We start from the raw sequence: 17,945 nt of genomic DNA, 5'->3' as shown, positions 1-17,945 counted from the left end.
ATTTGGGGATATACTTATGTGATCTATACATGCATTATTATTCATTTTTATAACTGCAGACTTTTGTTTTTTAACAGTTTCAAAATCATTGATTCCTCCCCTACTCTTGGTTGAAATTGGAAATACATTTGTGTATATAAAATAGTGAAAGGGAGATGGAAATAAAATATGCATTTCATATCATTACCTCTTGCTCTATTCTGGGATTATAAGAGTAAATACTAATTGGAGCAGGTGTCCTTTGGGACATTGGACAGCAGAGGCTTCCTCAGCAAGGCAGTGAGAGGCAGAGCTGGAAGCAGAAGGAACGCTCCCAACCCAGGCCCATCATGGATGGTGAACTAGCCTCTCTGCACGATCGGCAGTGTCTGCTGGCTGTGGGGGGCTCTGAGGCTGAGTCTGTGCTCAGCAGGGAGAAATCCAGACTCTGATAGGGACGCCTGCCCCAGGCTGGAGAGGGGCAGGAGGATGGAATGTGCCAGGCATTTTCCATCCCTTGACTGGGCAACAGCACCACCAGGATGGAGAGCCCTTCTCCAGCTATGGTTCTCCATTGAAACAGAAATTGTTTTCTTTTTCTCATTGGACCAATGGATTTGTCATCTACTTGACATCTCCATCTTTATTATTTTTAAAGTTGATTGTGTGTGATTTCATTGTGATATGTACCTAATAATCAATAGTAATTTTTTTTTTTACTATTTGGGACAAATTTATGTTATTATGATCCATGATGACTGCCACCACTGCAATAGCCTATTCACTGTACATTTCAAAAAAAAGTCACATCCTAAACAAAATTTCAGCTGATAAATGGACATTAATGATTGAAAGTCTTCATGAATCTCATACATACAGTATGCAGCTAGTTGAATGATCAATTACGTAGAATTTAGATATGAAAAGCCTCGTGCTAGTCTGTTAAATGTGAAGGCTGTCAGACAATCATTTGGCTGTAGTGTACATGGGAGGCTTCCAAACAGAGCACAGGTCTAGAGCTGGCCACAGTGCAGGGTGGTGGATCCTTCACATCTCCAGTGGAGTCTGCCCTCATGCCTAGACTGAATTCCACAGCTGCTGTTTCAATTGAATTAATGTCTTTAATTGATTCTTCTTTTGCTTTCATTTGAGCGTACTCTGACATTCTGACATTCACTCTTACCTACTGCTCACATTGCCAAGACTCATCCCGCCTTTAAACTGCATTCTACAAGGTTGCTTTGGAATAACTAGACTTCTCCGTGTCCTCTCTTATTGAACCTGAACACCTACTTTCACACATTGCTAATGGGTGTGTCATCTTCTGTATTTCCGAGTTCCCAGCAGGACAGGAACACAGAGGATGCAAAGGATTACACATGATGTCATAAATATGATGTGATGATATATAAATAATGAGAAATATCTTTTAAGAGTGGGAGGTTCTTGGCACTGGCTCAGGATAGCTTCTGGAGATGTCCAGATTTTTAGACACGCAAATAAAGAGGGAATATGGGATTTCTTTTTTCCTCCTTCCTCTTCACAGTCCTTCTTCCTGTCCTGTTTTGTGAGGGGGATGAGAAGACAAAGAATTGAACTGGCAGATTCTGCTCTAGTCTAAATTGGGAAACCAAGATTTGCATTTTTAAAACAAGCCCTGGCAGTCCTATCCAGGTTCAGTTCTATACCAACAGCACAGTTGTTTTCTTTGGCACTACATCCACTCTTAGAGTTTCTCAAAAACCTGCCGATTAGCCAGGTTCCACTCTTGCACGTTCCCCATGTCCAGACCTTATCCTTTAAGCATCTTAAATCAGTACACAGCCTACTCCCAGCCAGAAATCTCCAACTTGCCTAGTAGTTCATTCCTCCTAAATGTTCCATGCTCCTTCTAAACAGTAGTGGTTCTCAAATACAGACCTGCATCAGAATTACCTATAGGACTTGTGAAAACACAGATTGCTGGGCCCCACCCTCAGATTTCACAGAAGGTATGCCTGGGTGGGACCCAAGAATTTGCATTTCTAACAAGTTCCCAGGTTGTTGGAGCCTACACCTAAGAGCCATTGCACAATATCTCCCTTTGCCCTCATTTCAAGCCTCACCACACTGAGGCTGAATTTATGCAGGGGCTGATCTAGTTGTCCTGCAAGGGATCTTTGTTTATCCAGATGCTTGCTTGCAACAGGTACCCCGGTCCACAGGTGGAAAGTTCATGGGAATTTTCAGCAGTGATTCTCCTAGACTCCTTAGTTGCTTCCACCTCTCCTGCCAGCTCCTCCTTCCCATCCCAGCCCTCCCTCCCACCATCTTGATGCCGTGTCCTTCCTCTGGCCCCCCAATACACCGAACAACCAACCAAGACCTAGCACGCATACGCAGCCTAGAGTCAAAGAGAACTGAATGCCTTGAATTTCGGTGTCACAGAGATGTCCAGCTCCAACGACCTTTTTCACAAAGGGAATCCCCAAATAAGATAGAGCCTTTGGCTCTATAAGGCCACAACTCCTAGAAAATCATTTGAAATAACTGACTCACCACAAGAGGTAGCCTGAGGCCTAGACCAGTCTAGACAGCCCCGCCTTCAGTGAGAAGGACTCAGAAGTCACTGTCTTACTCGGTTACTCATAGGAAATCTTCCTGGTCCTACCTAGGGGAGTGCCTCCTGTCAGGAATTCTTCCCAAAGAGACTGAGAACACGGGAATCCCAGAAGCAGAAGACCAGGGGTCAACCCAAGCTTTCCCCATGGTTCCTGAGTCGGCTGAAGTCAGCCTCCTTGGTTTCCACATCAGGAAGTCCGATCCCTCCACGCCCTCCGGGCCTCCACACCACGCCCTCTGCGGGAGCCACTTCCCATCCTTCATTATTCACAGCGTGTTGAATCCACCACTCCCGTGATTGTTTTATTGCATCATCAGGAGAGAAAGTGGCAGTTTCTTCCCTGGAAAGTTCCCACACCGTCCTGCTCCCAGACTTTCCCGGGGGTGGGGTCGGTGCTCTGTCTCTTGCTTTTAAATATAATGACTTCATGTTTTGGTCTAGATTCCCTTTCCTGGTCAGCTTTGATAGCATCTTTGTGTGTGTGTGTGCCACAGCTGACAATGACCAAGAAGGGTTTGGTTTTTTGGGGTTTTTTTTGGGGGGGGGGATTCTTTTTTAATATGGAGGATTAATATGCTGCAATCCGTCTCCCATACTATATGCCTTTTCCACAGAGACTTTTATTAGAAAAGTAAATTCTTAGCCTACCTTTCACTATGGCTCTTAAAAAGCCCTTTCATCACCTCCCCTTTGCTAATGAATTCAAGGGTTTCTCATTATTTCTGGGGGTAGAATTCCACAGAGAATCTGGAAAGGCATCTTCTTGGCAGGGTTGTCTCTTTGAGGGGTGGGGCTCCTTCTGTGGCTCCACCCACACACTGTTTCAGTGACTTCTCTTCATCCATTGATACAGATTGAAGACTAGAAATCGGGTCTCAGGCAAGAGTGAAGAGCTAATAAAAGATGTATCTCAGCTCACATCCCTGCCTGCTTGAATCCTTTTCTGAGAGGGTGGTTTGGAAGAGTGCTAGTCTGACTAAAAATTGCCGAGTTTTATTTCACACTAATAGCACCTGGCATCTTTATGTGCTGAGGATAAATTAAGCACCAGTGGTCACAGAGCGGGTGTGGCTTTTACCACGAGGAAGCTTATTTGACACGCATTATTCAGAGAGAGAACTCTGCTTGCGACAACGTGTGTAGGTATGCGTGCAACCTCTCAAAAAAACATAAATTGCTTTGGCCACTTTGCTGATTTGAGGTAAAGGCAGCATTCTGGATATGTTCTGCCTTGTTATTAACATGGATACTGAGAATATTAGAAGTGTAATAGCCCTTGGTGGTTCTTAGGAACCACTTGGTCCCAAAATCTCATTTTACAGATTGAAGCAATATGAGCAGAGTGATTATTCTGAGGAATTGTAGGATGTGTCCTGTGAATTTGGTCAGAATCAAAGCTGGAACTCCAGGGCAGTTTCTACTACACTGTGTTGTTCCTCAGTAATGAACAAATTATTCAAATATAGGAACATTTAGAACAACTGGCTTGTAATTTTTAAAAATTCTTAAATTACTGTTTTTAAATGATCCCAAGATACACTTTTATTTAGATTTTTAATATGCTTTGTTTTAAATTAATTTTAGATTTACAGAAAAGTTGAGAAAATAATTCCAAGAGTTTTTTTTTAATATAAAGTCTTTTTCACTTCACTTCCTCTAATGTCCATACCTTAGAAAACCATAGGATGATTATCAAAAACAAAAATTTTTACATTAATAAAATATTAACTAAACTGCAGACCTTATTCAAATTTTGCCAGTGTTTCCACTAACTTCATTTATTTTTCTTCTGGGTCTAGGATCCTATCCCAGATCTCACTTTGCATTTAGTTATTTCTTGTTAGTGTCTGTAGCCATTTCTGAGTCTTCGCTTGTCTTTTATGACATGGACACTCTTGAAGGGTTCTGCTCAGTTATTTTGTATCATGTCTCTCAATTTGGCTTTGTCTGATGCTGTCTTGTGGTTGGAGTAAGGTTACAACCAGCTCTGAAAATCGGGACACATCTTGTAGTTGATATTATGTCTTAATTTAATGAGCAGTAATTTTTTTCTTTCCTTTTTAGTGGTACATAAAATAATAGTACCTCTCATGATACATGGTGCTTTAGAATCAGTGAAGTGCAGTGTGTGTATCAATATCAATATTCATCTATTAAAAGTCTGTTTCTTCTGTTTTCATTTCAGTGTTATAATGCCTTTGAGATAAGAGTTGAGTAAGTTTTCTTTTTAAAATAAAATCCTAATAAAGAGTATAAGCAAATGAGCACTACAAGTGGACAGTTACTCAGGTAATTAAGAAAGCGTCATGATTGAAATCACACGCAGGGGCAAAGAGGCGGGCACAGAATCGTATTCCAAAGCAATTTTTTTATTTTGTGTGACAGACAGGAATGGTTACTTTGGATCTTTCTCCATAGAATATTATGAGATTTCAGGAAGTTCTGTGATACCTTCCGAGTAATTGAAGTTCCATGTGGGAGGGGAAAACAGTTAAATTATAACAGATCCTTGGAAACCCTAGGCAAACACAAATCTGTAAAAAGGATGCCTTGTCCTCCCTCCTCCTCTCCTTTCTTTCCTTCCTTTGTTTTCTTCTCTTCCCTCCTCTCTTCTTCCTCTTGTCTTTCTCCTCCTCTTTTCTTTCCCTACTTCTTTCTCCATCTCCTTTTCTTCTTCTATGTCTTCCTCCTCCTCCTCCACTCCCCCCTCTTCCTCCTCCTCCCTCCCTCCTCACCAGTGCCCTGCTTCCTGCGTACTTACTTGTTTTCCTTCTCCCCACATCATCACCTACTAGGGGAGTATTCCTTAATCTAACCCCCAAATCACAAAACCACTAAAACCGAAGCCTGGGAGAGAAAACTGTAAGGAAACTTCAGAAGCTTCCCTACCCGTTATTTAACATCTTAACTGCAGAATAGAAGGTGGAGATGTATCACAGATAAGAGCATGCTGGTCCAAGATGTCTTTTCCACCTTAAGTGTGTAGGATAGTGCAGGACTCAATGCCCATCATATCTTAGGCTTATGTTAATTCACAAATGAAATGGAAAGCCCGTGCCACTCGTATTTTCCCCTAAGATACAAGCTGTGAGCACACGGCAGTGGGCATCTGGCTTTCTAGTAAGTGAGGCTGGGGTGAGCGGGGAGGGAAGGCTGAGCTGCACTTCATTGGCATTCAAGTCTCACTCTGAGGGTAAGTGTCAGAAAGCTGAGTGTTTGTATGGGCTCAGAGTTCTGCAGTCTTTTCTGCAGCTGTCAGAGGTGCCCCGGCTCTGCCCTTCCTTCACGCCTCCTCCCAGTAATTCTCTTACTGGGGGGAAGGAGACCTGGGAGGCTGAAATGATTCATTCCTCCATCAGGCAGTGGGACACTTGGGTTTGACTCAGGCTGCTCACACTGCCACAGCCCCGGCTCTGTGGCAACCCAGAGGCACAGGAAATCTGAGACTTACGGTCGTGAATTCAGAATTGACAGGGAAAATGCCACTTGTGTTGTGCTGAAACAGGCATGCTGATTAGGTAACAGCTTCCAACACTCTTCCTGCTGGTGGTGGGTTTTGATTGACATTTTATGGGCCTTATTACTCTTGAAAACAACACAAAAAATGCTGTGACAAGCTCAAGATGGAAATGTGAATACATGATCCTCTCCCTGCTAAACTAGAAAGTAGCTTTCAGAGTTCTTCGTGGAAGAAGGTGGAAAAAAATTTTTGAAGTATTCACATGGATTCATAATAAGTGTTCTTTTGTTCCCTGAAGGGGAAAGATCTCCGAATCTTAGAGCAATTTGACAATAGTCTAGACTCAAGGACTTTCTTTGGGCTTTTTACAACTTACAGACAAACGCTGACTTTGAAGCAGAAGATGAATTGCATAAGGCATAGATGGTGTGATAAGTATTGTCTTTCCAGCAGTGATTTAGAGTTTATTTGGTACCTCCTTGGTAGAAGTTCGTCATTGTAACAATATAGAGCTGGAAATGCAGCAGAAATTCAAACCGCATGAATGAACATAGGTGATTTTTTTTCTTCTGTATACAACAGAGTTTCGAAGTGGAATGGAGCCTCAAAAATGTCAGTGACGTACAAATGACATGATGCATTTGTTCTGATTAAATTATTGGCTCCCCCTGAGTAGTTTAGAATAGCAAACACTCGGAATTAGAATTTCAGCCTTTCCCATTTCCTTCTGATTTTACCCGACTAGAGTGTGTGTTTATTCGACTTTATTCATGCCAGCCAGTGCCCCTGGATTCTGAATGAGAACTATCTGCCTTGTTATGTAAGTAATATTAATAACAGCAAGGACAATGGAAATAATTCAGTTTATTGATTTATTGAGTTCTTATTTTTTAGCTCTTAAACCCACTCCGCCTGGCTTCCATAACCAGTATTCTGTGCTTTAGTGTTAATTCCCAAAGTCACGCTCAACTCAGAATGGAAAGACAGCAGGCCTGGTGTCACTTTTCTCCCAAGCTGAGTGTGTCTTATGCCCTCTGAAGAGGTGAACCTGTGTTCCGACAGGTATGGGAAGAAAGGCACAGAATGAAAAACTATCTTTGTGAGACACTTTAAATGAAAGATGTTATGATTTTCTGTTTTTAAGTATGGGGGATATGGAGTTAGAAATCATAGTGCAATTGAGGCAGAAAGGTCGTCTTTCTGGAAGCACATGTTCAGTGTTGGCAAAGCTTACGTTGTTTTTGATAAACCTGTTTTCATGTAGAAATTACTATAAATGTGCAGCAGATGTTTGCTTTTAAGGAGTCTACTTTTGATTCGCCAGCAAGATAAGAATGCACATGGTGATTGTTAAGATGCAGCTGGTGTCAATTTAAGAGAAGAATGTTCTACCCTCTTCTGTGTTGACCAGTCGCAGTCGAGAGCAGCAACATCAATATTTAAAGTTATATATTCAACATTCAATATGTATGTTTTATATATATATATGAATGTGTGTGAATACACACACACACACACATATACACTAAGAGCTTGATTACAAAATTGATGAATTTTATCCAGTGTAAAATTGTGCATACTCAGCATTTAAAAGAGCCCCCGTTTGCTTCCTCATTATAAAGTAACTGTAGGCATGACTGTTACTATCCTGTTTAGACACATTTTAACATCCGAAATCCAGAGGAAATTGTGGTGAGATTGAAGAATATGACCTCTTTTCAGATTTAGTATGTTTATGGGAATAGTCAAGGGAAATGGAAAATGTGTGTTTTTATTTATTTTATATTTTTTTCATTAAGATCGTGAGAAAAGTAACCAGAGATATTATTCATAGGGTAAATAATGATGAGACCAAAAAATCCTAAAGAGGTTTCTTTTCTGGATAACTGATTTCAAGTTCCATAAACAATAAAGCTGCTGTTTGTGAAATTATTTTAAACGCTGCCTGTTAAGGGGGATTATGTCTTTACTTGTCTTCTTTATTTTAGTTTCGAGTTGCGTCGTGCCATACAGTGCACTAATGTTAATCTGTGTGAGCTTGTGTAACCACTTCCTGTGAAGACATAGCCTATGGCCAGCATCCCAGAGTGTTCCTCCACCAGCCTTCGCATTTCATCCTCTCCTCCCATACAAATCAAACGTTATTCTGAACTCTTTCACCATCCACTAGATTTGCCTATTCTTGAACTTCATATAAATGGACTCCTGGTGCATCTGGACTCTTGCTCATCCTTAATTTATTTCTGTTGTTTCATATTCAGCCAGTTCATTTCTTTAAACAATTTTTAGTATTCTGTCTTATGTATATGCCAGAATGTATCTATCCATTCTTCTGTTGATGAGCATTTGATTTTTCCACAGTCACAATTTAATTATTGTAAGTAAAACTGCTAAGAATATTCTTGAAGCTGTCTTCTGGTGAGCAGTGACGTTCACCTGTCATGGGTGTATATCCAGAGTTAAACTGTTGGGTTGTGGGGCGGGGGGCATGCACGTAGAATGTTGGGCATTCCGGTTGGAGTGTTCTGGTATCTCACTGTGGTTTTATTTTGGGTTTCCTTGAGAAGAATGCGATTGGTTACTTTTTTCTATGCTTATCAGTCATTCAGATCTCCTCTTTTTGTGAATGTTTCAAGTCTTTCACAAATTTTTAAAAAAGATTGCTTTTTATTTTTTTCTCAATGATGTGGTCATTCTTTTGTACTTTGGCTATGAGTCCAATGTCTGGAGGTGGACTGTAAATATCATTTCCCAGTCTGTCACTGGCTCTTTAACTCTCTTAACATTAACTTTTGACGAACAGAAATTCTTCGTAAATTGGACTTCAATGAAATTATTTTTTCTTATATAATTAGCGAGTATTATATTCTGTTTTAAAAAAAACTTTTGCCTATTCTGTTGCTTGTTTTTTAACTATCTAAATTTCTTCTAAGCTAGTGTGCTTTGAGAAGTCTTTGCCTATTTTATTTCTTCTCTTCTTAAACAAAATATGTTGAACAAAACTCAGGGTTTCTATGATGTAGGGTTCTCATTATGAATAAATAATAATTATGACTGTCCAACAAATGTTAAAGCACCTCTACCCTACAGAGTGGTCACAGTGATTAGGATGACATGCATGAAAATTCTTGGTAAATACACGCTGTTGCCTTATTGTTTATACTGTTGTTCTGTGACACTTCCTGGTTTTATTAAAGGTTCAGGACTGTTACTTTTATTCTTGGTGGCCTTTGGCACTTGTACATTTTGAGCTATATCTAAGTCCTGGGCAGGTAAGGTGTTAATGGCAATCATGAGGTACCATGAGTATAAAATCTTTCTTATAGGCCAAAGAACGTATTAACTGATAATAATACTTATTTTTGAGTAACACTTTAAAGTTCTCTTTCAAAGCATTTCTCATCTCTTTTTAACAAGTTGGCCCAGTGAAGTAAAATAAAGCAAATGATGCAATCATACCACTACTATGGCTGAGTATACGAAAGTTCTCAGCCAAGTTCTTTCTCTATTTGTTTTTTGATTTGTTGGATTGATACCTGTGTTAGACTAACAGTTTTCTTTATTAGCATCATCTGGGAAACTTGTAAAAAAAATAAAGATGTTCAGCTCCCAACCCAGGGGATTCTCTAAATTACTTGGGCATCCAAACATCAGTGTGTTGTAAAAGTCCCTGAAAGGATTCTAATATGCAGCCTGGACTGTGGTTTTCCTAACTATTGGTGTAGGGCAGTGCAGTCAAACTTGAGGATGCCTTAGAGCAAGAAAGCTTGTGAACAGATAGATTTCTCAGCCTTACTCCCAAGATTTCCATTCTGGTAAGTCTGGAGGGAGTTTAACACTTTGTGCTTCTAGAAAGTTCTCAGGTGATGCTGCTGCTACTGGTGGAGGACTCCAGCTTAGAAAGCACTGACTCAGGTAAATATTGCCAGTCCTGCCATTTGGCTAACCTGCAGGCCACCCTCATCCGTTGCCTTCTCATATCTGCTACTTCTAGCCCTTGTATTCAAATTCTCCTTCTTTTTTCATTGTCCTAAACTGTGTTTATTTTTTCACTTCTGTAGAGACAGCTTTAGGATTGACTATGTATTATTTGACCTCTTTTCAAAAGAACTAAGTGTCTGATTCAATGTGAGCTGTGAAATGACTTTTGTTAGAAGATATGTGATATCAAAGAATGAAGGTACCTAAAGAGAGGAATTGGAGAATGGAATCTAGAATCAAATAGAGATCACCTTAGAGCTATTCATTTGGCCAGAAAATTAGATCACAAAATTATATCACACACCTCCAGTTTACAAAAGTAATAATAATCTCTGCAGGAGTAGAAAAGTATCTGGTCCACAAATACCAAGCTATTGATATCAGTGGTATCAGAGTTTGGGGGATTATCAATGACTTGATGGCCTACTTTTTGTTATCTATATGTTCTATATGTTTTAACTATATCTATATGTTTTAACAACAAACTTTTATAATGATAAAATTAAAACAATTTAAAAGCTTAATATAAAGAGAAGCATTCATTCAGCAGAGATTTCATGAAGGTAGCTTTACCTACAGCCATGCCAACCATAACAAGAGTCTCAGAAGGAAAATAAGCCATTTTACAAACACAGGAGCTTACAGCCCTGTTGAGCAGACAGGAACCTCCAGTTTATATTTCCACAAAATTTAGCAAGACGTTGAGTCTCCTTGTGGTAGTAAGAAAAATACATAAAGACATTGATGATCATTGACTGTGGAGGACAGTTTCTTAGGATGTTAGTGCCTTTGATTTTTTTTTTTCCCCCTAAAGAAAACTTGAAAGGATTTGGCCTGGTAAAAGCTGCTTTTAACTTGAATCTGCACCTTTTATTTTTGAAGACTTAAAGAATCTTATTCACTTATATGAGATTCAGCTGAATGAGAATCAGTTTCTTTCATTTTGGGTGACAGGCCCTCCAAGAATGAAATGATAACTTTATTCACTGGAAACACAGAAATGTCTTAAACATAAATAATTATGACTCAGTTAGTAACCATTAATATTTACATCTCCAAGAGGTAACAAGAGACTGTTTTTAAACTAAATTCACCATTTGGTCGACATGCAGTCTGTGTCCATCGCCTCCTTCATCATCATCATCATCGTCATCAATAATCTCACTGTCACAATAGATACTATATACAGTTATTAGGTTCTAAAGTCAGCCTATAAGTCAAAAAACATTTTAAGTCAAAATTAACCATGAAAACCCTCTGGGAGGCTCAGTATTAAAGACCTACATTTCTCCAAGGTTGGCGAAGCCAGTTTTTCCCTCCAGTGTAAGGGAGGCTGTTTCTTTTTTTGATAACCAGATAAAATGAATGAGTTTTATTCATAGCCATGTTTCATGAGGAACCAGAATCTTTAAACACTCTTAGATCACTCTTAATATAGTATGAGATGCTCACAGTATGAAAGGTACATAGAGACTAAGTACCACTGGAACAGTTGATCCAGCTCTCCCAGCCCATGCAAACTGAGTGGCAGACTCCACCTGGCGTTAATAGGCAAAATGGCAGTAAAATCCCTAAATTACTTAATTTTTTCTCTATTACTCTTTTTCCCTTTATTCCAAATATCTATTACTATCTAATAAGTCCCTCTTGAACCTAGGGACTTAAAATAATTTATCATCATATCTCACATTTCTGTGGGTTTCCTGGGCTGAGAAGGACTGTTCTCACTCCAGGTCTCTCATGCAATTGCAGTTAAATGGCTGCTGAGGCTGGAGTCATCTGAAGGCTTGACTGAGCTGTAAGTATAAGATGGTACTTTCCCTCACATTTCTGGAGTGACTGGAACAATCTCTCCACACAACCTCTTCACATGGCTACATTGGACTTCCTCCCAGAATGTCAGTCCCAAGATAACAGGACTTCTTATGTGGCATCTGGTTTTGCCTATAGTGAACTTTCCAAGAGGCAGGAAGCAGAAACTGCTAGGCTAGCTAAGGGCTGTGGGTAGAACTGTCATGGTGTCCTATCTATTGAATTCTACTGGTCAAAGCAATCATGTGGCCCACCTAGATTTAAGAGGGTAGAGGAACAACTATACAACAACAAACTGGACAATGTAGAAGAAATGGACAGGTTTCTAGAAACATACAGCTCACCAAAACTGAGTCAACAAGAAATAGATAATCTGAACAGACTGATCACTAGAAATGGAATAGAATCAATAACCCCTCCAAAAACAAACAAACAAAACCCCAAAAAAACCAAAAAACCCTCCCTACAAACAAAAGTTCAGGACCAAATGGCTTCACTGGGGAATTCTACCAAACATACAAAGAAGAACTTATACCAATCTTTCTCAAACTCTTCCAAAAAAGTGAAAAGGAGAAATGCTCCCAAACTCATTCTATGAAGCCACCATCACCCTGATACCAAAGCCAGAGAAAGATACTACCAAAAAATAAAATTGCAAGGCAATATTGTTGATGAATATAGATGCAAAAAATTCTCAACAAAAAATTAGCTAGCAGAATCCAACAACACATAAAAAAGATCATACAGTATGATCATGTTGTATTCATCCCAGAGATGCAGGACTATTCAGCATATGCAAACCAGTCAATGTGATACACCACATCAACAAAAGAAAGGACAAAAATCACATCATCATCTTAGTAGTTGCAGAAAAAGCACCTGATAAAATTCAAAAATTCATTATGATAGGAACTCTTACCAAAGTTAGAATAGAGGGACCATATCTCAACATAATAACAGCTATTTATGACAAACCCACAGCCAACATAATATTCAATGGGAAAAGTTGAAAGTCTTACCTCTAAAGTCTGGAACAAGACAAGGATGCTCACTCTCACCACTTCTATTCAATATGGTATTGGAAATCCTAGCCATAGCAATTAGACAAGAAAAAGAAATAAAATGATCCAAATTGGAAGAGAAGAGGTAAAATTGTCACTATATGTGGATGGCATGATATTATATTTAGAAAACCCTAAAGCCTCCACACAAAAACTACTAAAGCTGATAAAACACTTTGGCAAGGTAGCAGGATACAAGATTAACAGGCAGAAATGTGTTGCATTTGTTTACACTAACAATGAAATATCAGAAAAGGAAGGTAAAGAAATAATCCCTTTTAAAATCACATTAAAAATCTAGAAATAAACCTGACAAAGGAGGTGAAAAACTTATGCATTGAACTACAAAACATTGACTAAGGAAATTAAAAATGATTTAAAGAAATGGAAAGATATCCCATGCTCTTGAATTGGAAGAATTAATATTGTTAAAATAGCCATACTATCCAAAGCAATCTACAGATTTAATGCCATTCTCTATCAAATTACCAAGGACTTTTTTAAAACTGAATTAAAACAAATAATCCTAAAATATATATGGAATCACAAAAGATCCAGAATTGCCAAAGCGATAGTGAAGAAAAAGAATGAAGCTGGAGGAATAATCCCCCTAGACTTCTGACAATACAGAGCTATGGTAATCAAAACAGCATGGTATTGGCACAAAAACTGATGTATGGATCAATGGAATAGAATAGAGAGCCCAGAAATAAACCCACACATTTACAGTCAATTTGTCTTTGACAAAGGAGGCAAGACTATACACTGGAGAAAAGACAGTCTCTTCAGCAAGTGGTGTTGGGAAAGCTGGACAGCCTCATGTAAACCAATGAAGTTAGGACACTCCCTCACACCATACACAAATATAAACTCAAAATGGCTTAAAGACTTATGCATAAGACAAGACATTATAAACCTTCTGGAAGAAAACAGTCTAGGGAGGCCTACCCAGGCAATAGAAACAAAAGCAAGAATAGACAAATAAGACCTAATTAAACTTACAAGCTTCTATACAACAAAGGAAATTATAAACAGAACAAAAAGGCAATCTACAGAATGAGAGAAAATATTTGCAGATGATGTGACTGACAAGAGCTTAATCTCCAGAATATATAAACAACTTATACAACTTAGTAACAAAAAAACAAACACCCAGTCTAAAAATGAGAAGACCTAAACAAACATTTCTCCAATGAAAACATACAAATGGCCAATAGGCACACACAAAAATGCTCAATATTACTAATTATCAGAGAAATGCAAATCAAAACTACAACAAGGCATCACCTCACATTAGTCAAAATGTCCATCATTCAGAAGTCCACAAATGATAAATGCTGGAGAGGGTATGGAGAAAAGGGAGCCCTTCTACACTGTTGTTGGGAAGATATTTTGGTGCAGCCATTATGGAAAACAGTTTGGAGATACCTTAAAAAACTAAAAATAGACTTAGCATATGATCCAGCAATCCCACTCTTGGGTATATATCCAGAGGGAATTCAAATTCAAAAAGATATATGGACCCTAATGTTCATAGCAGCGCTATTTATTAGCCAAGACTTGGAAACAATCTTAATGGTGACTGGATAAAGAAGTTTTGGTGTATATACACAATGGAATACTACTCAGCCATAAAAAAGAATAAAATAATGCCATTTGCAGCAACACGGTGGACCTGAAGATCATCATTCTAAGTGAAGCAAGCTAGGAAGAGAGAGAGAGAAAAACACCAGATGATATCACTTATGTGTCGAATCTAAAAAAAAGATATAAATGAACTTATTTACAGAACAGAAACAAACTCAGATATAGAAAACAAAACTATGGTTACCAGGGGATGGGGAAGATTTGCAGATACTAACTACTATACATAAAATAAATAAACAACAAGTTTCTTCTCTGTAGCACAGGGAACTATATTCAATACCTTGTAGTAACCTATAATGAAAAAGAATATGAAAACAAACATATGGATGTACATGTATGAGTGACACATTATTCTGTACACCAGAAATTGATACAATATTGTAAACTGATTATACTTCAATTAAAAAAAGAAATAAATAATAAAAAAGGATGGTAGAGAAAGTCTTCTCCTCTTGAGGAAGGTCACATGGCAGAAGAGCATGTAGGTGGGAAGCTGTTACTGCAGCCATCTTCAGAAAATAGTCTGCCACACCTTTCCTCCCTCATTCCTCCCCACTTTCCCTTGACTCTTCCTTTTCCTCCCTCCCTATGCATAGAGTTGAATCTGTGTAAGATGACTGTATAATGATTAGCACCACTACAATACTTTCAGTGTATTCAGTGCTTTACATATATTTTACATACTCAGTAAATCTTTATGTACATGGTCCTGAAGTTCTAGTGCCTAGAAATAGAAGAGAATTCTTCCGTTTAATCATTCAATATATCCTGTAAGGAATTTGAAGTGACTTAGTAATTACAGTTTCCAAATAATCAAGAATATGCTCTTGAAATGTTCTCCAGGATTCCATTTCAGTTCCAGGGTGTAGAGCAGAACAGTTTGGACTGTTTTGGGAGGGGTGCTTACAGTTCCCATCTTACTCTCCGTGCACATGAAGAGAATTGTGGAGGTGTGGATGCTTGTCCAGTTTGAATGGATTCACCATCACACAGCCAATCAGGGAAGAAATTACTACTGGCTGTCACTCAGCTCTGCTGCATTAAATGGTGTGCCATCTAGAACTTCTGCAGCTAGAAACTTTCTTATTCATTTTTATTCATTGCGACAAGTTGATATGAAAACTACTGGAATAATTAAGCAATAATATTTTATACAACTACATACAGTTACCAAAGCATTTTGATATACATTTCTTGGTTATTCATCCCCACATCCTAGTGAACTAGGTTGTTTTTAACCCCATTATACAGTGGAAGAAATGGGGCTCAGAAATTCATCCAAAAATCATGCGCTCAATTAAAGGCCATATGCTTTGGTCAAAGCTCTAAAGTTCTAATATGTCACATTGATGAGAAAGACAGATACCCTCAGGATTGGCTGGAGTCCTTAAGTGGCAGTATTTACTTCTCATGAAGTGGCAAAGGAAGGGCTTTGCTTTGCTGTCTTTCTGTGTAGACAGTGATCACTTGATTATGGAAATTCTGCTGGAAGAGAAGTCAGGGAAAGTTTTCAGAGAGAGATTATTTGAGGACGGTGTGAGTTAATTCTGAGTCAATAGGATTATTTGATGCCACTGTTTATTTTCCCTGCATTGAAGGTGCTCTTGTAGCTTTGGCTGCAAAAGACTATGCTCTTCTTCCTTATTTAAAAGAAATCAATAAAATATAACTCTGAAAGACCATGAAATCAGCACAGGACTTGTGAAAATTTGTTATCCACACCAACCATAAACAAAGGGCAGAGAAGTCATGTTTCATTTAACAGATGCTGATTATGGCCCTTTTGTATGAAAGACGACACCAAGTCCTCCGGGAGTAACATGTATGGAAAAGCACGGTTCTGCTCTCAAAGAACTTAATTTTAGTCAAATAAAAGATAGTTGTACAGTTAAAATAGAACAATGGAAGTGGCAGTTCCCTAGATGAGGTAAGTTGAAGTAGAATGAGATTTCCAGAAAGGGAAACTTCACTTCTGGCTATGGGAGGAGAATAACGGAAGCTTGCGCAGTATTGGCAATGGAAGCTCAAGAAAATAGAGAGGAAATGAGATACCTAATATTAGAAGTTATTGTAGCAATAAGAAATGATAGATTGGCGACAGCCAGTGGGAATGGTCAAGAGAAAGTTGAAATATGAAATGTGTGGAAATAAATTTTATGAGACTTAACAATTGATTGGATATAGTGGATAAGAAGAGAGGAAATGGTAAAATTTGGGATCTGGGTAACGAGAAAGTTGGCAGTTCTGTCATGTATATGGGGAAATGATGATGGGTGAAGTGTATGTCACAGTGAAGGTATGACCTACTCAGATCCAGAAGCGTGTATTTATAAAAGAGTCATCTCCAAATGTTTGAGTGTGGGGGCTACAAGGGATAGTGCTGTGTCTGGGCCTTAACAGTTCATTTACACTAATGCTGAACTTGAAGGGACCAGATCTAAACCTGCAAGGAAGGAGTTGTGTAGAGACAGCTATGTTGCAGTAAGTGACTTGCACATGAGGAAAATGCACAACCTTGTAGGAAAGAAGACTGGAAACTCAAGGGCAGGGGAGCCCTATTGATATGGTCCTTACCATCCACTTCCTGGGGCACAGAGCAGGGGAGGGGAGGAAGGGGATTAGGTTGGAGTGGACAAACACATGGAGATATGTGAATGCCTTGCAGATTGTGTGAGCTGAGAACTGAGCCTGGGTTGGGTCTAGAAGAGCTGTTTGCCCCATGGCACACACACATAGACACACACACACGTGTACGTGCACACATACAGTGACAGCCAAAGCCAGACCTTTGGCGAATGGATTTATTTAGAGCAGTTTGTTGGCACTGTTGCCATTATGGGCCAAGTCATTGCTGGGGTCTGTCCTGTGCATTCCAGGATGTTTATTTAGCAGCATACGTGGCCTTTACATACTAGATGCCAGGAGTGCCCAGCCCCCACGTTGTGACAATGAAAAATGTCCCTAGACATTGCCAGATGTCCTCTGGTAGGAGAAAGGGGAGCTGCAAAATCACTCTCAGTGAGAACCACCAATTTAGTGGCTGGATTAAAAAAAAAAAGTGGTCCAGGGAAAAGGAGGCCAAGAACCAGCAGTCAGAGAAAAGAAATGGCCCCTTGGAGAGTGCAATGTCCTGAGGGTCTAGTGGAGAGGGATCCAAGTGGGTGTGGCCCACAGCGGGAATGGTAGAAAATTCTGCATGGGGACTGGATCCTGATGGGAGGCAGAAAGGAATATAACAGATTGTTAACAGGCTGAGATGGGCAGGTGGTGAAGGGGGTAGCCAGCGTGGATCTAATTTGGCAGCAGAGAGAAGGAGAGAGAGAGAATGGTGGTTTCAGCAGGTGGGCTTATAATTTGCTTCGGGATGGAGAACATATTGGTTGGCTGAGTGGAGGAAACCAGA

The 17,945-nt window shown here is 39.3% G+C and overlaps 1 protein-coding gene across 3 annotated transcripts in view; it reads left to right on the top strand.

The window, feature by feature from the left end:
* The window catches only part of MACROD2 (mono-ADP ribosylhydrolase 2), a 1,889,921-nt gene that overhangs the window by 875,517 nt on the left and 996,459 nt on the right, over positions 1–17,945 (top strand). The window lies entirely within an intron of this gene.

This window comes from Vicugna pacos, chromosome 19 (genome assembly GCF_048564905.1).
Source record: "Vicugna pacos chromosome 19, VicPac4, whole genome shotgun sequence".
NCBI lineage: Eukaryota > Metazoa > Chordata > Mammalia > Artiodactyla > Camelidae > Vicugna > Vicugna pacos.
Note: the sequence above shows the minus strand (reverse complement) of the source record. Positions and strands in the feature narration are given on the sequence as shown.